Below are 23,073 nucleotides of genomic sequence, written 5' to 3'. Positions count from 1 at the left end.
ATACACAGAAACATATTAAGTAATATACACCAAACGTAAAATCATAGCGATCCCCATTTTTCATTGCAATCTTTTTCGAATTTCGCGCAGTGTCTCAATCTACGTAAATATCACAGTAACTATGACCATCAACGAAACGATGGGTGCATCATAAAGAACCTGAAATATAAAACAACAAGCATAGTAAAAATTATGTTTTTAACGAATAATTTCTGTAAAACCGTTGGAAAGATTGCAAGGAGGGCGCGTCGATTCTGCTATCGCCGACCATCCGAAAGGTGACAAACACCTGTCGGCCTCCTCTCGTGAACAAACGAATGAACTCGTCCAGCGCTCAGGATGAAAACTGGTCACTAGGCATCGGCCACCGTATCCTGGGCGACCTATTACTACTAGAGTTGTGGCGATTCGTGAATGAGTCGTTCATTTGAACGACTCTAAATAAAGAATCGTAAGAATCGAATCGTAATACGGACGAATCGTCGTTCAAAAGAATCGTAAGAACGATTGCGAGTTTCCGAGTCTTGACGATTACAAGTTCCAACGGTTCATCGATTCTTAGTACGCTATGCTTCGAAGCTAACTTCCGAATCATGCCGAGTCGTGCCGATTGATTACGACCGCCAGATGGCAGTCAAGTGGAGGATGCGTGTGATTGTGAACAAAGGAAGCTTGGAAGTCGGAACGAACAAACGAAGTTCGTGGGCCGTAATATTACTCGTTAGTGATGAAGTTAACTGCGATTTTCCGATATCAGTGATTTCTGTGAATGCTACTTTTCAGTATCTGTTATTCTTAACTGTGATTTGTCGCAGTTAAGAGTCGCAGCTAAGGAACGCAGGTCGTGTATCCCTCCTCCACTGCTATTTCTGCGATTTCTGCTACTTCCGCGATTTCTGTGACTTCTGCTACTTCTGCGATTTCTGTAACTTCTGCGATTTCTGCTACTTCTGCGATTTCTGTGACTTCTGCGATTTCTGTGACTCCTGCGATTTCTGCGACTCACCACCATATGAAAAAGTTACATCTGCCCACACAGAAAATTGCATCTCAACAAACCTGTCATTGGTAAGTAAGTTTTGCGTTTGTTCTTCCGTTGGCTTTAATTATGTATTAAAGAAACAACTGTGAACATATTAATACTGTAATTAATATGTAAGTAGCCATACAGTAGCTTAATAGTTCGTGTTTAGAAAATGAATTCTAACATATTGTTATGTTCACAGGTACCCGAACTACTTTTCAGTCACTCAGTAAATTGATAACTCAAAATATCATTGTCACCAGATCTGGAGAAATTGCCACTGCGTCTTTAGACCGTTTTCGTCAGACGAGAAGTTAGTTTCTAAGTGTTTCGATGGACTTAATTACTTCAGTGAAATCGTTCTTGCAAATGTGAAATATACCCCATTGTGTGGCTTCCATGACAGCAAATATTAGCAATCTACTCTGTCAATTATATTTCTTGTAATTAGTGACAGCAAAAATTGTTTAATAATCCTTGTGATTTTGCAGACACAGTTTTGACTCTTGAATACTGGTTGCTGTACGTATTTATCCACATCAAGGCTGTTGAGAGAGACTTGTGAAGATTCAAGACAGCTCTTAGAGGATTTGCAGTTTAAAAGTGACATAATTGTGAAATAAGTGTGCAGATGAGTGATTAAACTGTGTTTTATTGAAGTTGTTATGCAATTTTAAAGGAATAATAAATGTTAAATACAGTGAGTGAATAATGAAAATCTCATTTTCCACATGTTTAAGCCGTCCTATACCCGTAATTTTCCGCCACTTATTTACTGGTAAACACTAGTTGGAGAGTGACATGCCGCCCCCCCCCCCCCCTTTCTCCACAATCTTGGTGTGACACTGACCTGTAACATGCATTTTGAGGCTGTTGATATGAAAGTGGGAAGTACAGATCTCCCAGTTAAATCAGTAATAGCTTAAGTGCAGTACTTGAAAGTAACACAGGAAAAGCTTACTTATGTAGGTGGTAGTAGTGTCGGCAAAAAGTTCGTGTGTGTAAAATTGCCATGTAAAACACCAGGTGTAAAACTTTTATCCCGAGTCTTTAACTGTGTTGGAATAAAAGTGAGGCATTCATATGACTCAATAATGCTGTTTTCATTTCACTACACTTATACATATGTCTGACTTCTGCTGTGTTAACATTGCAAAGTCCTGTAAGCATGTGGAGTATTAACCAAAACTGTCATATTGGAAGCAGAATCACATTTGTTACGTTACTTGGTATTTTCAGAAGAAAAAGGCAATGTTGCTTCTTATTAATATAATACATTCAGAGTCACAGCTGTGTTTGACCAACCATAACTGATGCTGAATTTGCATGTCGTCATATAATTTGAAGGGCTTATTTCAATAGCGGCACAAGTCCATTACCTCCACTTTTCTGTCTATAATGCTTCTGAAATTAATTATCCAAACAAACATTAATTAAGGTTCATTTCTATCAAGAAGCCATATGCTTGAATATTTCTGGTATCTCAACTACAGATTTTTCAGCGCTCATTTAATTTTACGACTCCGTATCTCAAAATGAACAAAAATGGACTTGTACCACTAATGAAATAAGTCATTCATATGCACACACAGCACACCGATCTCGTGAGGCACAAGGCTCTCATGACGAAGTACGTACGTCGTTCAACAGATGGCACTAGGAAAAGAATGTTAACTGCGCTTTTTAGTTGCTACTTGCGACTCTTAGTTGCGACTTGTCACGGAAATCGCAGTTAGACTCGATAGAGTTTCGCAGAGATGAGCGTAGTACGACCTTTGGCCAACAGATGGCACTGTTAACTGCGCTTTTTAGTTGCTACTTGCTACTTCTAGCCGCGACTTGTCACTGAAATCGCAGAAACCAGTAAGGAATTCGGCCAACAGATGGCTCACGGCGTTGAATGTGAAATGCTACTTGCGACTGCTAACTGTGACAGAAATCGCAGTTAGATTTTGTAAAGTTGTTATTGCGATATCTGCGACTTCTCAATCACTGTGATTTCTAACAGATACGAGATTTCCTGCACACCACTATTACTCGTGAAAACCAAGCTGACACTTGGCGGTGGCTGACGGGAACGAGCGTAAAGGCATTTCCCATTTACTATCGCTACCATCAGCCACCGCGCCGACGTCAGTTTAGTTTGCGCAAATAATACACGAACTAATGATGACAGAAACGATATACAGCGAGTACACAGCTCCCTATACACACGATTAAAATCAAGAAATCCAAGTATGATGAATAAATACGTACCTGTTATTTGTTGTAGATGCAATGCAAAACACACACACACACATACCTTCTTTACACACGAGCAATAGCACTTGGATTATGTATTATATTTCGCGTATCTCGGAAATGGCCCAAACGATTTGGATGAAATTTTGTATTTAAACTGGTTTTTGCTTTTTGAGTTCACCTACATAGTTCCATTCTTTCGTAAAAAGTCAATTTTACAATATATATATCCTACATAGTTCCATTCGTAAAAACGCAATTTTATATTATAAAAACGCTATTTCACATGTTTTTATAACGCCATCTCGTAAAACTTTGTAGTACGTTTTGAATGTAGTTAAGGTTTTGGTTTTTATGTTTATTTGTATATAGGTGTCTTTCCTTACAGCACGTGATTTTACAAAAAAATAATTATTTTATTTCGTGTTTCTTGGGAACGGCTTTAACAGTTTGGATAAAATTTTATACTTAGATACGGATTTTGATTTTTAAGTTTATCTATATTGGTGTGATTCCTGAAAAAACTCGACATTACACAATAAGTGTGACCTCTCATCAATTAAGGCATTACATGTATAGATCGAGAATCACACTTGTAACGTCATATACACGTTTACTCATAAATAAACTATTTCTGGCATATCTTATCATGACACAGTTCGATTCTAACCCCATTGACAATTTCAAACATGTCCTGCCATCTGTGAGTAAGATGTAGAACTTTTTGCATTCCGTAAGAATCGTGCCATCGCAGACTAGAATGAATCGTGAACGAATCGTAGGAATCGATTCTCAGTGTGAGATTGAATCGTAATTATTACTGGTGCCTTCGCTCAAGTTGCTGCTGACATGTTGTTCAGGTTGCTGCTGTGTCTGTTGATCTTGTGATTGTTATTGTTGCTCCTCTGGCTATTGTTACTGCAACTTCACTTGTTGCTGCCAAGTCTTTAAAAATTTGGTTCCGTTCCGATGGTTGGTCATTCACACACATGCAAAGTTCGAAATTCCTCATTGCCACTGTAACATTAGCCTACAGCCATACCTTCTCGCTCAAGTGCCACATACAAACAACTTATAGCACTGAACAGTGTTTTTCACTCAGTGTAGTAATGAGAGTCTATTCAATTTGAAAACGCAATCTAGGTTAAGAATTGTCAACCGAACAAGCCCCAACTGTCCAAGTACATTCGATAAGCCAAATCAGATAGGAGTAGCAGCGTTTGTCGTCGTAGAAGCAATCTAAATAGATCTCGCAGTTAGGGAGCACACAGGCATAATACCCAGGTAACCAGACTCCCTTGGTATCCCTCTTTTATTAGGCGAACAGAGCGTCATCTATGAAATCTTTGTCGCATTTTCGGGTAATGGCACGCTTTCTTCTGGTTGAGTAGCCACAGTTGCATCTCGCTGAGGCGAGACTGTGCATCAATATATGTGGTTCGTGACACGCTCGCCTTACTTGGTAGTGACGCCAAATGACGTGTTCTTCGATGCGACTGTGGCAATCTGTAACTTGAGAGACTTAATATTGCTTTCGTTTCTTTTTTTGCGTTTTATGGCAGTATGGCGTTTCCAGGCAATGACACGTTGAGATTTATCACAAGCACGTAACCTTCGTATCATTTCTTATAATTAAATGTCAGTTAACGAAGCATCAGCAGAAACAGCCTTTAGCAGATCGTAACATAATGGATTATGTTACGGAAACTATCTGCATTCATCGTGGTCCTATGGTTAGATACGTTGAGTTCTGATGTGGAAGGAAGTGATTTTATGTTCCGTTAGATGCTAACTATTTTTTTTTCATCTTTGCATTTGTAACTTATTCTGCAACTGAGTTATTAATGAGATACAAGTATATTATTATGTATCTGATGTCTGCTCTTTCGGATATATCTGAAAGAACAGACACTATTTATGATTCAGCAGCCGTAAATATACATGATGTAAGTGAAACACAGACATCAGCCACAATTGCTCATTAAAATGAATTAACCGGAAACAAGCGAAGTCTGTACTGAACCATGACTTGAACCCAGATTTCCCACTTTATACCAGCAGTCGTCTTAACTACTTTGACTGTCTGGGCACACTTCCCATCCAGCACAAATTCCCAACTTGTTGCATACTACACATGTAGCATCCACTGTCCATTATCCTCATTGCTCGCACGTTCATCTAATTACCACAGGAGCTACGATGTAGTTTGCATCCACACTGAAGCTATCATTAATGGTCACCAGACCATATATACTATTAGATATCCAAAAGAACAGACACTACTTATAACTCAGTGGCTGTACATACATATGACATAAATGAAACACAGACATCAGCTGTAACTGGTCATTGAAATAAATTCGTTGGTGACAAGTGAAGATCTTTAAGGGACCAAGAGTCAAACTCAGATTTCCCACTTTCGTGGGTGGTCAGCTTAGCTGCTTCAGCTATCCAAGTGCGCTTCCTATCCAGCTCAAATTCTCAACATGTTGCACACTATATATAGGTATCCACTGTCAGTTACCATCATTGCTCACAATGTCAGCTGATCCCAGCAAGAGTCCAGACATTGTGGACACCCGCACTGAAGATATCATTAACGGCCATCAGGCCCATATATTTTATTATGAGTGTTGTAACGTAGCTAAAATTTTGCACCTTACAAGCACTCATCTACATACTTTGCTGTGATTTAAAACCGGAATTAGGTATCATCTGATAGGTTGTACACTGTATATATGAATATTTAAAGAAAACTGACATTGTCACGTATGCCTTGTAGATAGTTGTTAACGCTTACTGCATGAAAGGTGATGGATTGTCTTTATTATGAAAGTGACTGATTGCCTATACTAGCAGAGGTTGGAACAACAGTGATAATGAAACAGCAGGTGTAACTCACGCCCTGGGTGGAAAAGCCCACACAGATGTATTGTTCTGCTTAACACAGGAAGTAGCCCAAGATGGATGGTTGGGGCGCCTGAGGGCAGAAGCACAATACAGCGGTGGCCAGCCGGTTTGTAGTGGGGCTGGAAGGACAACTGGATAATACTTAGGAAACTCTGAAAATCTTGGAGAACACAAAGAGGAACGAGAAAATCACGCAGGTTGGGTTATTTCCGAGGATTTTTACTCTGAGAAGCGTACCATGGTATGAATTCCTAATTAATAGGTATAAGTATTCTTTAAACATTCATATATACCATGTACAACCTATCAAATGAAACCTAGTTCCGGTTTTCCTCAAGAGAATTGAGATTAGTAATAAGAGCTCATTCGAAAATAGTTGAAGTGTTAACTCGATGACTACAAAACAGAAACACTATATGCAACTGTGTTATACTTTTTAAAGCATGCTACATATTTGTTTGGCTCTGGGCACATTATCAGCAGATCTGATGATGTAGTCATGCCCTCTGTCGACCACCTGTCGAAAGATGAAAAGAAGTGGAGGACTGTGGCGAGATGAGAATAAATGAAGAGTCATGGGCAGCCATAGCAGGAGACAGAGACCAGACAAATCAGTTTGGATATGCCCTTACTTGCCAGCAATACAGTAATGCATTATGAAATTAAGGAAAAGCACACAATGATTCTTCTAATATCCAGAAGACAGAAAAATGCATATTGTCCTTCTGTACCAAAGAACATGTTACAAATTTGAGAGAGGTTAGCAGAAGGGTTTTATCAGTGGTCCACCACTAAACAGAAAAAAGGAGTGTCGATTATGCCACTGAAATTACGAAAGAAATGTAAACTACATGATTGGCAAACAGATAAGTGGGCAACAGAGCATTGCACCTTATGGAGAAACGATTATTCCTTAAATATACCAAAACACAGTGCATACAGCTTCCTGACATGGAACTTACGTACATCCTCTCACTATTAGATCATCAAATAATCTGCTATGTCGATCAATTGAAATATTTACAAGGAGAACATGGCAAGTGTCATTACCTGACTTCTCAGAAACTTTTCTGAGTGGAAGAGTGGTCAAAATAAGCGAACATATGTCTCGCCTTATCCATAGATACTCGACCATTTCTGAGAAAATCATGGTCAACGTTTCTGCCTGTATTTATATGCATTTTAACATATGATAAGCTCAAGTGGAGTTGTGGCACAGTGGCTAGTGTCACAGCTACAAGCTTATGCGCCCTGTGTTCAACACGTGATTATTGTTTTTATTTTATTTTTCATTCACCTACCCATGTCTGTACTATACCAATGTTTTTTATCAAATTATGGAATGCAAAGGTGTAATATTAATTGTGGAATTACAACTTTGCTTCACAATAAGTATCATGCATTTATTATACTCGACAGAGAAATTACATGCAGCCAGCCTCCCTTTTGAATGCAAGTGCAATATTTCTACATCTGAAACAGAATAAATAGTTACAACAATGGATAGTTTTACGCAACAATCTATTGTTAGCATTCTTCTGCCAGCATTTCAGTTTATTTCATCAGTAAATTTAGACGTTTCCCTTTGTGGTCTCCAAAATGAATTGCTCGATAAAAGAAAGAATTGAAGTTCTGGAAGCTTATGCGTATATAGATTCGATTAAGGAAACTCGCGAAATTTTCGGGGTCAAGTGTCCAGACAGAAACCTACAAACAAAGAAAGCATTACATAGCCTGCATAAAAACTGGCACATCTTTGTATCTGTGTAAAATGACAAAGAATTCCTTCAGTTCGTACACCAGAAGTTGTTACTGACATTCACCGAAGTATTATTCAGAGCCCAAAGAAGTCTGCATGTAAATTGTTCCAACAGGTATATGTAAGTAGGAGGAACTGCCAGCAGATGTTTGAAATCATATCATGTGAAGGTTGTTCAGCAGTTACTTGAGGACGACCGTCAGAAACACATAGATCACTGCAAATGGCTTTTGAATAACATCAACGATGGTTTGTTAGACCCTTACATGACTGGAAAGATGAAACCATGCTTCATGAGTGATGAAGCATGGTTTCATCTCTCTGATCAAGTAACTTCTCACAACACGAGGTACTGTGCAATAGAGAACCCTAATATTGTGTGTTAGCAACCATTCCTTGACGAAAAACCCAGGTTTTTCTGTCGTGTAACAGGAATGTGCATCGTTGGACTGACATTTTCTGACACTACTGTCAACTCAATTGCGTATATAAAGATTTTTGATACATTTTGTGCTCAACTCATTGAATATGAAAGACAATACTGCTTCTTTCAGCAATACAGGACAATGTACCACACGTCTAAGGTATACATGGAAAAGTAAATGGTGTCTACCTCACGACAAATTGTCAGCAAACATTTATGGCCACCATGTTCGCTATATCTAAGAACATGTGATTTTCCCTATAGATACACTTAAGCAAGTTCTATGAAACAGATCCAGACACAATATAGGAAATGAAATGCAAGATCAGCTATGATGGTGTTGTGACTGATATCGAAACTTAATGCCAGATGTATCTGAATATGCTTAGACATGCACAGCTGTGTATTGATGTTGCAGGGAGTCACTTTGAACATCTTCTACAAATGTATTTTTCACTGTATTTTTCATTGTAAAGAAATGGTAAGTCTAGCTCAGCTAGTCATTTCTGTAATTTCACTGCATATCCTTTATCCCTACATGGGCTACTTTTATCTGGACCACTCTGTATAATATTTATGTTTATGGTCTTTTCATGAGCTACAATATTTTTAAATTGATATATTATTATATTTCATTCTTATATCAATTCTTATATTAAATTTTACATTTTATTCTCATGTTTGTTATTCAGGAAGATTTCCCTTGGATGACACTGACAGTATAAATATTCGAAACATAGAAATTTCCAATGCCATTAGCATGGCAAAAAGACAAGTTTGCTGCAGCGACAATTTTTTGTACGAATCTCACTTACGAAAAAAATGTTGTTAACTTTGCTGAATATTTCACACATTGGCAATAATTTCACAGCAAGCCATGCATAATGGATCATACTTCTGGTAACTGGTGCTTGCAATTGATTATGATGAAGATACAATACAGGAATGTCAACAATTTCTAATAAATTTCTCATTCATTTACTTTTTAAAAATTAATTCACTGCATTAGTTGATGAATAAGGAAACGTTACTTCAACATGCATTGGAAGACATTCTTGTAGTAACCCTCTACAGATATGACAAGGTGTACAACATGATAGGGACTCTCCAGAATTTAATGCGTTTTCTGCAATTTTGTGGGAAAAGGTGTATGGTCAATTTTTTGTGCCAAGAACACTGTTACAGGAAGCATATATCTCGATGCGCTTGAGAACTTTCTTTTCCCACAGCTGGAGGCTGATTCGAACTACTTCATTTATCAACAGAATGGGGCACCATCACAATGGCATCTGGAAGTGCGTGAATTTTTAAATCAAAGGATTACTGAATGGTGGATTGGTTGCTCTGTATCAAATGATTCAAACGTATCTTACTGGCCTCCAAGGTAACTGGACCTGACAGTATGTGATTATTTCATGTGGAGGTTTATGAAAGACTCTGTTTATGTGCCTCCATTACCAACAACAACGAATGAGCTGAGACATTGCATAACAGTAGCTTTGGAAGCTCAAGACATACTTGCTACAATGTGGGAACAATTTCAATACCACATTGAAATATGCTATGCATCTCAAGGAGGGCACCCTCAACACTATGAACATCTATGAAAAAAAAATTTCGAGTTCCCCATTCATCAAAAAAACGAAACTCATTGTATATGTTTATTAGTTTCAGAAATATAGACGTGCCAAATCGGAACTTTTTGATACACTCTTAACCTAGCTACTAACTCTTGTCAAAATGAAAATAAGGGAGGTGGTACAACAATCTATGTTAAAAAGAATGTAAACTATGAACGCCTCACATAGCCTGAAAAAAGCAAAGATGAATTGCTAAATATTATAGTTCATTCCCCTTATTCCCTACTGTTGTAATCCCAACCAGGATCTCTGAAAACTCAAAATCAGCTTTCCACTAGATCTTTATACATGTAGGTAGACCATGCTACTCAATTGAAATCATTAACACAGGATACGGTAAGCATAAAGCCCAAATGATAACCGTGAATTTAAACAGCAAAATGCAATATCCCATAAAAACTACAGTGCAAAGGGAATTTAATGTAGAAGACATAAAGGTTTTTAATTTCTACTGAAGACTGAGAACTGGTAAGAAATGTATAAAAATTATCATAATAGTATGTTTAATTCATTTCATAAAACATTTCTTCACTGTTTGAATAGTGCACCTCCATTAAAGTCAAGGAGAATTGGAAACAAATGCAGAAATTCATGAGTAACAAAAGAGATAAAAATCTCTAGCCAAAAAAAGCGCTACCTGAAGAACTACATGAAACACCAAAAAATGGATGATAATTTTAGAACATACTGTAAGTCTTACTGTGCTGCCTACAAAAAAAATTCAGCAAGCAAAAAAAAGTATATGATGATAAATTAATAATAGGATCTAAAAATAAAATGGAAGGTATTTGGAAAGTTCTGAAAAATGAAACTAACAAAAAGCACCACGCCATTAAAAAAAACCTTTGAAACTGAGTCTAAATGAAGAGTTGATAGAGTCAGAAAAATCGTGAATGCTTTTAATGATTATTTCAGTACAATAGCTAAAAACCTGATAAAGTAGAACTGCCATGGGTCATTACTCAACACCCAGCACATGTGTAAACCATAAAAACATCAATGTTTCTCCACAAAGCCTCAAACACCAATGTGCTCACAGTTACAAGAAGACTTAAAAATTTTAATGATGATGTACCAGACGTTATTGTAAAGAATTGTGGGGAATACAGTGTGGAATCATTAACTGTTATAATTAATGCATCCCTTAGTAATCGACTCTTCCCTGATCCTGCTCCACAAAAATGGACCAGAAAAAAATGTAGCTAATTACAGGATAGTTGCACAATTCAGTACATTTTCAAAAATATTTGAAAAATTATTTTACACCAGATTAGAAAGTTTTAACTGAGAGCAACAGCAGCAGTGTATGTATCTCACTAAATCCTTAAAATCATTGAATAAAAAAGAAATTACACTGGCACTTTTTTAAAATTTGTCTAAAGCGTTTTTCGTTATTGACTACACCATACTCTTTAGAAAATTAGTTAATAAAGGCGTGGAGGAACCACAAACCAATGCTTAAAATCGTATCTATCAGAGTACAAACAATTGAAACTGAATTTGAAAAGAATACTAATGTTCAGTAGTTTATGGTGCAGTGTATGCCAATTAGATATGGTGTACCACAAGGCTCAGTGCTGTGACCCATACTATTTTTGTTATATATTGATGATATAAATGTGGAGCTTACATTAGGGCATACTACACTATTTGCAACTGACACAAGTATTCTGGTAACAGGTACAGGCAAAACTAATCATGATCGAAAGATTAAGTTACTTACATTATCACTGATAAAATGGTTCAATAAGAACAATCTCTCCATAAATGTGCCAAAACCAACCTACACAATTTTCAGCCTCTCATCTCAGGAACGAAAAATATCCAGCTTCCTCCTAAACAACCAAGAGCTCTCCAGTGCGAGCTCCATTAAGCTTCTTGGTATATGGATTGAAGAACATCTTAAACGGAACACACATGTCAGTTATGTCTCAAATAATCTGTCAAGTATGTGTTATATTAGAAGGCTACTCAGTAAATGTCACCAAATAAGTCCTTACACAAGTATATTATTCTTACTTTCACTTCATACCATGGTATGTGGTCATATTCTGCGGGAACTCATCTTGCAGAAGAGATATCTTTAAAATGCAAAAACGGCAATATGTGTAATATGGAGTCTGCGATAAGACTCATTTCAAGAAACTTGGCACTATGACACTACAATCTGTTTATCTTTATATTAGTGTATCATTTGTTAAGACCTATCTATTGAGCAAAGACAGCCCATTAGTATTAAATGAACATATTCATAGCTATGAAACAAGACAGTAGTTTGACATACAAATGTTTCAGTCCAGATCATTTTTTTACCAAAAAAGTGTCCTTCATTATGGGATACCAATGTATAATAATCTACCACATGAAATTTTTTAAAAAATACAGATATACCAAGAGTTTTCAAAAATAAATTTAAAAAATTCTTTGGAGCCAAATTTTTACGCAATAAATGATTTTTTTGAAAAAAGGTGATAAATGCTAACACATTTCTTAATAAATGATCACTAAGGCCTGATTATATAACTGTCTTGTAATAGTGAACAAACTTCCATCACACAATTAAAATTGTAACAATATAATTGTAAAAATTACTTGTAAAAATGCATGCTGACTTGTCCAATATCATAAATGCAAATTGTACAATACGGTGTGAGACCTTAACTTTTCCCCGGCAAATCGAATGTTCAAATAACTTACGGGTTTGCTGCTGGGTGACGTCGTCGAACACCACCGATATTTCGGCAGGAGCACAAGCTGCCATTCTCAAGGCACAAATGTAAGAAAGGAAAAATGCACAAGCAAATTTAATACCTCGGTTTATAGAGGAGAAACAAGGGAGACACGACACAGAACAAGTGTCAACACAACCAAAGATAACCAACATTAGAGATATCGATGGTTACTATTAATCACCAGGTGAGGTAGCACTAATTCTGTCCCTCTGTTTCTTGATGAGAGACAGAGCCAGATTCCAAGCAGCATTAAACAAAATCCACCATCTCTGTTAATAAGGTTGCTTGATAGTCTGATTTCAACAGCTTCCTTAATAACATTATCCCAATAGCTTGACGTGCAAGCCAGAATCTCCGTGTTGTTGTATTGTTGCAGAACATTGCCTTGACACTGGTCATCCTATGGAATACAACAACAGAGAGATTCTGGCTTTTCATAATAATGTGGAGGAGTGGAGTTAGTAACAAACATCCAAAAAGACATGGAATGCTTTAACAATAGTACACTGCAGGGAATGAAAAGCAAAATTATAGCTCCTGAATGCTCTCAGCTAGTGGAAATGTCGAAAGAGGGTAGGTATTTATTAAAGCCACACAAGGAAGAATTTAAATGAAAAAATAGGTATGTATTAGAATTCAAAAAAATACCTTCTTTGTAGTTATCGATTCTGGCTGGAGAAAGCATTAGATAATTTGGATGTAGATTTAAATTATAAACTACACCACACAAACATAAAGAAAGAATTTTTTCTGTCTATAATGCACATGCAAAAATTAGTAAATGTAATGCTTTTGATTCTGTGTCACATGAGACTATTGCAAAAACTAGAATACTATGGTTTTGTAGATAAACACTAAATTTAGTTAGATCTTACTTAAGCAACATGCAACATTTTGTCCATGTCAACAATGAGAGGTGAAACCTGATGATAATTAAGAGAGGAAGTCACACGTCTCTGCCTTTGGGCCACTCCTTTTTATTGTCCATCTTAATTACTTCCCAACAATATGGCATGAAAAATATTCTATGTAGTGATGATATGACTATGATTTCATCTGGAGAGAATATGCACGAAGCAATAGACAAAAAACTATTTGAAAATGTAGTTACCATTGTAAAGCTAACCAGCTATGTATAAACAAAATGAAGACAGAGGCAAACATATTTTAATATAAAGTGATAAAAGAAGCGAATAAATGTGTCAGTCTGTTGGCTTCACAACAGACCAAAGACTTTAATGTGATGAGTACATGAACTGTCAGACTGATAAATTTGCACATGTGATTTTTTAGTTTATAAGTTAAGATATTCTATCAACAAAAAACATTACTGGTACTCTGTTACTATGCATTCTTTCATTCATAGCTGCAGTATGAGGTACTGCTATGGGGAAATTCAATAGATACACACTGCATTTTCAGATGGCAGAATAAACCAGACAGATGTATTCAAGGATTGGGTTTTAGAAAATATTGTAAGAAACGCTTCGCTCAGCTCAATATAATTCCACTCTCAAGTCTTTGCACGTGTAACTCCTTAATGTGTATCAAAGAAAATATACAGAAATTTACTCTGAGAGTGAATATACATATGCACAGTACCAGGCATAACAGCATCATAGAGATATCATATTCAAATTTGTCGCAGATGCATAGTAGGCACAAACATCTAAATCTGGGGATGTATAATAAACTGGTACAATCAGGAAAAATCCTCACTCTAAATAAATTTAAGATATTATTAGAGATATGGTCTAAAAAAGTATGGCATATTGCTCAGTGGAAGAAGCTTTGTGATACATCACTCTCAAAAATGAAACAGTCTGCCATCACTAAATGACCAAATAATTAGCTATTCTAAAATATTCGAATTCTTAAAGATGAAAACATATAAAAATCTACTGTAAAGTGTCTGATGTGTGGCATCAGTGTTGCTGCCTACACTACAAAGTTATGGTATTAGCACTTCCCTTATTACAGTCTATTGTGCCATAACGAGCAATTGCATTTACAAAGGATATTCTTGACCCAGAAAAGGTCGCTCAGGTCAGCACAGTCAGCTCAAGAATCATCTAGACGTTTCATATACATACTACCTTTAGAGATTTGTGATTAGCAATATAAGTTCATTCAAAAGCAAATACAGTGTTACCTTAATGAACACTACAGAGGAACACTATAAGCAATTGTGTTATACATTGTGCAGGATTCTACATATTGGAATGGCTGTGCAGATCATCTGCAGATCTGCTGCTGCATCTATGTCTCAGAATGTTGGCTTTTAAAATGATGAAAAATAAGTATAACATATACGAAACCTTTAACTATTTCTTTCAGAAAAGTTTGTTTTCTTATGCACTACTCTAACAGAAATCCGATTAGAATCTCTTATACTCGAAAAGTTTCGTGTGTTTTTGCCATATGGACGTCGAAAACGAGATGAAACCACGTAGCTGAAACCATAGCATGCCATCAAATGAAGACACCTGTCCTGACGTGCTTTGCTGCAAAGGTTATTGTTTTACCACTAGGAAAAAAGGCACACTCAGCACCAATTTGCTAACTAGCATGACACCTGCTGGATTTGGACCATCTTTACATGTATAGCTTGTCATAAATCGTCTGGTCGTGGTAAAATGACACATGTGCATTTTAAGAGCGTGTCACAGAATTTCTTCAACATTCTAATAACAATCTGCAAAACGTGTTTCTACAGACTTAATTTCCTGACAAGTAGCAACAAACCAGGGTGGTAACCCACAAGCATTGTAGTCTGAGCTTTTCTGTGTAACACAAAATTACATACAAGAATTGCATATGGTAAGGGGAACTATAGTTGTTGATAGGGTGACAAGAAAACATATTTTCTTGTATAAATTATATTTAGATGTTTAGGTGCTTATTTATTAGCTCTTCAGCATTATTACCATCCAGTTGGCTTTGTCGATTGAGGTTATACATGTACTTGTACATTTTAATGAAATACATATTTTCTTGTATACATATTTTGTATACATATTTTCTTGTATAAATTATATTTAGATGTTTAGGTGCTTATTTATTAGCTCTTCAGCATTATTACCATCCAGTTGGCTTTTTCGATTGAGGTTATACATGTACTTGTACATTTTAATGAAATACATACAATTTTAACACATCGACAAACTGATGACTATCATTTCAGAATTTATAGTACCACGTCTCCTTACTTATCTACTCATTAAATATGAGAAGGAAGACATCATCTTACCCATTACATATTTACTTTGTTACTGACAGAAGTACACTTATTTTCTTCCAGTTTTATATTATGTAATGGTATATCCTCATTGTACATAAAAGAAAAAGTATATTATGATTATAAATGTAATTTGAATAAGTACACAGTTATGATACTCTTATTTACTAGTAGATAGTGTGTTTCACTCAGTATACATGCCCTTCAGGTTATTTTGAAGGTTAGTTGATTCCACTACTCTCTTTGCATTGCACAAATGTTTCTGGTTTCAATAATGAAACAGTGCACTGGGTGCTTTTTTTCATGCTTAGCACTTCGGGTATCGAGAATTTATTCTCATTGTCAAACGAAAATATTTATGTAATTCTTTTATGTGCTGTTTGTATGCGTGTTGTGCCTCTCTTGCACTGTACTGTGTCGTCTTTTTGAGGATAAGATACTACACTGTGTCAAACACACACACACACACACACACACACACACACACACACACACACACACACACATACACACTGTGAAATTTCATAAATAGTGTGAGTGATAGTTTGCGAGTGTCTGGTTTTCTGCATAATGAAGAAGGCATAGAATCTTATAACCACAAAAGGATGGCAAAAGTGCAAAACAGTCAGCACAACACACAAATACTGAAATAAATATTTGATCATGATGCTGAGAAATTCTCGAAACGTCTTGTGAAGCAAGAAAAATATGTATGTGGTGCAATATTTCATTCATATTTAAACACTGGATGAAAGTTGTAGGCTTCCTGAAAACATCGATTATGATGAATGAAATTGAGTCAACCATTTCTGTTTTCCACTCATGGTCAGCAATTCTTGGAGAGCCTGTGATACTAAATGAAGGCATTAACAATTATTTCTGACACCACTTTCCTCATGAACATCCTGTTTAGCTTATATATTTTGATTATCTGTCTATGATGAAAACATTTTATCAGCTTGTCTCTTTGATTTTGGTAACTTTGTTGCAAGTAATTAGTACAAATGTTAATAAACAACAATGTAGTAAATACCCAAACATTACAAATGCCAGAAAGTATTTAACTTGAAGAAAAATGATTGTTGGTTCAGTGGGAGTGGCCACAATGTGTCCACTGTTTTAAGATTTCGGTATGCAGCTTAATTACACTAATAAATGTGAAACAGCATAGCATGCTTATTTCTACCTATGCCACCTCCAATCTAAAGTGAGCTGAACTAATGTTAACATGACATGATTATCAGCTCTTGTGATCAGATTCTTGTATGGAAGGGAGAAGATTTATTCATTTTGAAAGTGACATTAACAGGGGGTACTGAGATCCTTTCGCATTTGGCACCTCAGGCCTTATGTAGCTACATATTTCCACAGAAGAATCCCTCAAGGGAACAAAATTACACTAGGATATATTAAATTTTCACATGGGTGAAGTATATAAGTCCTTTAAAAGGCTTATAGGAACTTAGCAGTTATTTTCTCCAACAAGGAAAGTGCTAGACTAAATAAAGAAAGCTTTGTGTATGTGGGCATTGATCTCTTTGGAGCAGGCTTCCTAAAGTCTTTGGAGCTAGTCAGAAGAATTTCCTTTATCAGTCGAAACTAGTTGCAACCGTCCATCGGCCGCAACTCGAACAGCTTCACCCAGTCACAAACCACTCGAACTGGGAGCATCAAGTGAATTTGCGTGGTTGCAACGGTTGAAACTGTATCTCGAACGAACCTGCTAAGATATGCTACACATTACAAAGATATTATCCAGTTAAGTCGCACAGGACACAATCGTTTGTATCATAGACTATACATAAAGTAGACTGTGCGTAACATCATTTTACTGAAACCAATATCTAAGTCATGTGACTTGGGGCACGAAGCCAATCATATCATTACACATTTATACTGCACAATTTATGACATTTTCGTTACAGATCAAATGTTGTGCTTTTTACTAGATGCAGAAGTAAAGACCTTCACATATGCTCTGGTTAGACAGTTGTTTTGTCTCCTACAGATCAGGTAAAGTGACGAAAATCTCAGTTGTGTAAGTGAATTACTTTAAAATACTTGCAGAGGTGCTCCCAAAAGTTGAAAGTTAGTAGGAATGTTGGTCCTTGGATGTAAAACTTCGTGAATGACTAAGATTTTGAGACTACATATCGTTCATATCTAACTCACTACACCAGTATAATAAATGTTTTGTAATATATTACGCTTCCTACCTTGATATCGTTTTGGTATCTGTACTGGATTAGCCAAAAGTCAGAAAACACAAGTGCTTATTTTGTGTAAATACCTGACTTTATGCAAATAAACGAATATCCTTTTTGACAAAAGCTTACTAAAGAATTTCACACATATTCATGTGGAATCGTTAGGAAACAAATGCTACGTTCGAATTTGTCATTTTCTCTTCCATTTCTGTGGAATCGGCGAGCTACATGAATTTACAGTGCAAAAAAAGTATTCATTAAAGAACAGTCATTCTGTCGCTTGTCAGAAGAACTGTCAATATGTTTCCACTTGATCACGTGTAAAAACGATAACCATTGCTTTCCAGAATGAGATTTTCACTCTGCAGCCGAGTGTGTGCTGTTATGAAACTTTCCTGGTAGATTAAAACTGTGTGCCAGACCGCGACTCGAATTCGGGATCTTTGCCTTTCACGGGCAAGTCTCGGTCCGGCACACAGATTTAATCTGCCAGGAAGGTTTCAACCATTGCTTTATTATTAGGAATTTCGGAGAAACTAGCTTAACTGCAGTACTACATGTGTAACAGTAGCACCACAGTTCGCTGAATTGTCAAAATCAATGCTTGATCTCAGCTATAAATGAGAGAAACTGTACCTGTTGGCTCCACTTCACAGAACACGTAATGTCAGGAACTCAGGTTTCTGCCCCAAGTCACGTGACTTAGATGTTGGTTTCAATTGTTAACACAGCAGGAATAGCTACAGGCGCGGTCTATATTACATATATGGTTTATAGCTTGTATAAGCTGTTCTAAATCGGTTGCCAGAGAGCACCAAAAAACAGGCCATACTGTGCGTGCGCAGTTACGATGACGTAGGTACCTTGTGCTTGGTGTATGCTCTGCTCATACACTTTTCGTCGCAGTTCTGTTTGGAATTTCGTGCGTGGTGGGGCACAATGTGGCCATTTGCTGCCCTGCGGCACACTTTTGAGAGGACATGAGGAGTTGCACCTGGAGGAATTGTGTCATCATGTCCTACCCAGTTAAAAAATGCAAATACGGACACAGTTCTTGTCGTAGTACTCATCTCAAAACAAGACTCTACAGCTCAAAGTACCCTAACATTTTGCTATATGGTAACTTTAACACAGTTTCCTTTTATTCGTATCTGCAATATTGTTCTGTAGCATTTCCAGTCACAGCCCTGCAAAAAGCTAGTAGGAAGATATTTTCTTGTAAAAATAAACAGTTCTAGTGTAGCATACACCAGAGTAAAGAACAATAAATTATATTGTGATTATTTCAAAACATGTAAAAAAATGAACAATGTTTTCTGTGAGGCAAAAAAGCTGTACATCTAACAGTTCATATTCTACTCTAGGAATAAATATAAACCCACGTGGGGAGTTAAAATGATAAAACATAGTATGCTCCCACTCTAGAATTTACTATATAATGGCATTCCAAAATTTAAGATGTAAACAACAGAAATTAAGAAACAACATAAAGCCTAGAGAAAGTTCTGAACAAGTGTCTTGTGATCGAAAAACATCCTGTTTCATGAAAAGCAGATTTGTTAATTTCTGCTAAAGCTGTAAATATATTTGAAACAAAATATTTATTCCAAAACTACTGGCCAAATTTGTCTGCTTATCAGCTTCAAGTCAATATTTATGTATGTTTGTACTTATGTAGCATTAAGTGATCTTACAGTGTCATAAAAGAAACAGGATATCAGTGACTACTCCAGAAGCATCAGAATTTCGTAAACCATAGTAAAATGCTTAGTTCGGCTTAAAGTGCACATTTGTATGTCCAGATACACACTGAAGCGCCTGATATTCAGCTTTTCTATGTGGTTTTCAGAAAAACCATTTTCTTGGTGCACCAATATTGTATTATCTCGTGTTTGGTTCTTTATAATGGTATAATGCCATTAGTGCCAGAAAATGAAAACGTACACTTGAAACTAAACGATGTTGAAACGAGCCAATCGTTTCAAATGAACGGACTACCTCGGCAGAAAAGATTTTCTCTAGGAAAGCGACAAAAATAATTTCATTGAGATGTTTAATGGTTGATTTCTAATAATGTGGAAATAATACAAAATCAGAAAATTGAAACCACTAACTTATTCCAGTCTTCCAAGATTATGAGACTATATATTAGTTCACCTGACTTCCTGTCACAGAAATCTGTTTTGTTTTCATTTTACGTTTGAGATCTAGACGAAGAAATGTCACAGAACATATACACAGGTCACGTGAAGAATGATCGCCCACTGTAACTCTGACTGCGCTGCACATGAGCGAACCTGGCAGTTTGGGCGCGCCAGAAAAATTTTTCTGGGTAGCGTGTACCTTTTTGCTGCTACTACTAGTACAGCGAACAGCCAGAGGCAGGAGACGGCACTGCTCATACGCGAATTCAGCTCTGCTCATGCACATGAGCCCACTGCCAACAGCACAAACGAACCTAATATCTTTGGAAGATCGCCAATATGTTGGCTACACCAAATGAGAGTCAATTTTCTCAAAAATGTTCAAATGTGTGTGAAATCATATGGGATTTAACTGCTAAGGTCATCAGTCCCTAAGCTTACACACTACTTAACCTAAATTATCCTAAGGACAAACACACACAACCATGTCCGAGGGAGGACTCGAACCTCCGCCAGGACCAAATGCACAGTCACTCTTCCTAAACATGTATTTATCACAAGTATGTTTTGTGTAGCTTCATCGAATGGTAGCTGCAAATATGCAATTTGGAATCCTATTTTGAAGAAACTCTTGCCTCCAGCTAATCTTCATATTGCTTAATCACCTAAGAATCTTTAATATCTCTTAATGATATTTATAATCACCACAAGAAACTCAACTGGAGATGGTCACTCAGTTCTGGCTCACCATGGTGACACTGTGGATCATTGTCTTTGGTCGAAAGATTGGTAATTCTGAAACGTTCTTGGCAAGGAAGACATCTGAGTCTGTAAGTAAGACCATCTGGTGACATTCATTGGTAACTTGTCTACTGATGCAACTAAGGTCGCTCACCTGTTGACCAAATCTTTATACATAGTTTGAAGTCCTATCAAAAATCGATAGAGTATTGCATGGAATTTCAGTTGTGGGTAACTGAAATATGGAAATAAACAGGGTTTGAGTGTAATAAATCTCGAATATGGTGACACACTGATACAAGATGTAGTATAGTTACAGACTTAACTGGAAGGTAATAGTCTGAAGTGAATGATTGTGAGTGTGAATTATTAGTGGCATGTTCGGGCGGACTTTTTTTATGGTTTATTAGTTGAAGGAAAGGCGCTTTATAGTATGTACCATAGCCTAGGATTCATCTTAATCAAAAAACTGATGAGAATACTGTCATTATCTCCATTTCCTTGTAGCTCAGAGTCTCTTATAGAAAATGCATTATTATGATCAAGATATAGTTGTTTATATGTAGATACTCAGAGCCCAGTAAGTAACTGAAATATGGTCAGTGCATGATTATACAATAATAAAACTTGAGTCTATGCAATTATGCTTTAAGTGTGTGCTTTATCTCTATATGTTAGTACATATTATTTCATTTCATGAAGAATATAAATGTAATAAACGGCCTCCAGAAAGCCCTGTTTCTCCAATGTTAAAATACTGCTTACAAATTACATGTTTTCTCAAAATGTATTTGAGCTAGGAAGTTAACATTTATTCAGGTTATTTATTGGCTAAAATGTAAAATGGGAACACATTTGAATTCAGTTGTTAGAGATTAATTTTTTCAATTATAATGAAAATTCACTACTTCTTGTTTATAAATTCAACAATATATAGGTTTTTGGAAAAAAAACTATGTTATGTTATGCACAAGGGACTGTATAACATTTCCTGAAAATTGGAAGCAAATTGCTTTGGTAGATGCTGAGAAAACATGTAATTTGTGTGAAAAAATAAAAGTCCCAGGAATAGAGTGACAAAGTTTGGATTACCTTTCTAGTGCATTCCAGGTCTATAGGATGGATTATCTTCATCTTCTACAAACTCTTCCCCCAGCTTCTTCTTTGTCCTCCTCCTGTTTATTCTGGCTTATATCTCCAGGCTATTTACAGCCGTGTCAGCAGGCCAAAGATGTTCCTTGTCTGAAGCAAGCATCATTCATACCATGTTGAAACCTATCTTCATTCCCATATATGGATATACTTTGCACCTTACAAAGCTGCCACTATTGAAAGTAGCCATCGGATCATACACACCAAAGGGAAGTGTTTCTATTCGAACAAACACAGTCTTGGGGATTGATGACAATATAACAGTATCTACACTTTCATTGGGGTATTCAGTTTTTCCACGAATGGATATATCAAATATTTCATTCTAATCCAATTCGCCCATAAAACTTTCATACTATAGGCGCCCCAGTAGTCCCGGTAACCTATGGTAGTCAAATTCACTTAATTCCAGTGCCCATCTCGTTAAACGACTCGAAGGATCTCTCAACCCCAACAACCACTTCAATGTTGCATGATCTGTAATCACCTTGAACTTACGCCCAAATAAATAACAATACGAGCGAAAATACGAGATACCGTAAATCACTACTAACATTTCTTTCTCTGTAGTTGAATAATTCTTCTCAGTTGCCTGGAAGCATAAGCTACTGGATGTTCCTGTCCATTAACCCTCTGAGAAAGAATACAACCTACAGCAATATTACTAGCATCACAAGATAGTATGAACTCTTGTTCGAAATCAGGAAGTATCAACACTGGCTCTGATGTTAGTATCTGTTTGAAATTCTCGAATGCCTCCTGACACAGTGCTGTTCATTCAAATTTAACACCTTTCTTTAACAATCTCGTTTTTTTCAACCCAAATGGCACTCTGCGATACTGAAAGTGACCAAGGCTTGT

At 36.6% G+C, this 23,073-nt stretch overlaps 1 long non-coding RNA gene across 1 annotated transcript; it reads left to right on the top strand.

The window, feature by feature from the left end:
- Positions 1–680: 680 nt before the first annotated feature.
- LOC126271969 (uncharacterized) lies at positions 681–1,747 on the top strand. The gene is made up of 3 exons (XR_007549160.1): positions 681–1,068; positions 1,227–1,337; positions 1,516–1,747. It is a non-coding gene; the product is annotated as an uncharacterized LOC126271969 (long non-coding RNA).
- Positions 1,748–23,073: the final 21,326 nt, after the last annotated feature.

This window comes from Schistocerca gregaria, chromosome 5 (genome assembly GCF_023897955.1).
Source record: "Schistocerca gregaria isolate iqSchGreg1 chromosome 5, iqSchGreg1.2, whole genome shotgun sequence".
Taxonomy (NCBI): Eukaryota; Metazoa; Arthropoda; class Insecta; order Orthoptera; family Acrididae; genus Schistocerca; species Schistocerca gregaria.
This window is presented reverse-complemented; position numbering and strand designations above follow the sequence as displayed.